Below are 388 nucleotides of genomic sequence, written 5' to 3' on the forward strand. Positions count from 1 at the left end.
ATGTATGAAAATAACAAACTATAGCCATATCAACAGCGGAGGCAACGGCTATAGTGAAAGACCTTTTCCGTACATGTTTGCGCGTTAGTTGTCAGATTGGTAATTAAATGTCGCAATTGTTATGACTTGCTCGTGACGCGTCGAGTCCTGATGACGTGCACGATAATGCTGAACAGGAACAGGTCCAAAAGTAAGAATATTTCTCGGAATTGTTTGGCGGGGCAGTAGTGACAAAATTGATGGTATTTATTAATGATAAGGACTGTTGTCATGTCAGAAAGAAAGTAAAAACACCCTTGATACGATGGTGACGGATGATAACAGTGTGCATTTAACCATGGCACGAAATCTAGAAATTAGGGGGAAATGGTAAGAAACGTTTCTTTCT

The sequence above is a fragment of the Penaeus monodon genome, chromosome 28 (genome assembly GCF_015228065.2).
Source record: "Penaeus monodon isolate SGIC_2016 chromosome 28, NSTDA_Pmon_1, whole genome shotgun sequence".
Taxonomy (NCBI): Eukaryota; Metazoa; Arthropoda; class Malacostraca; order Decapoda; family Penaeidae; genus Penaeus; species Penaeus monodon.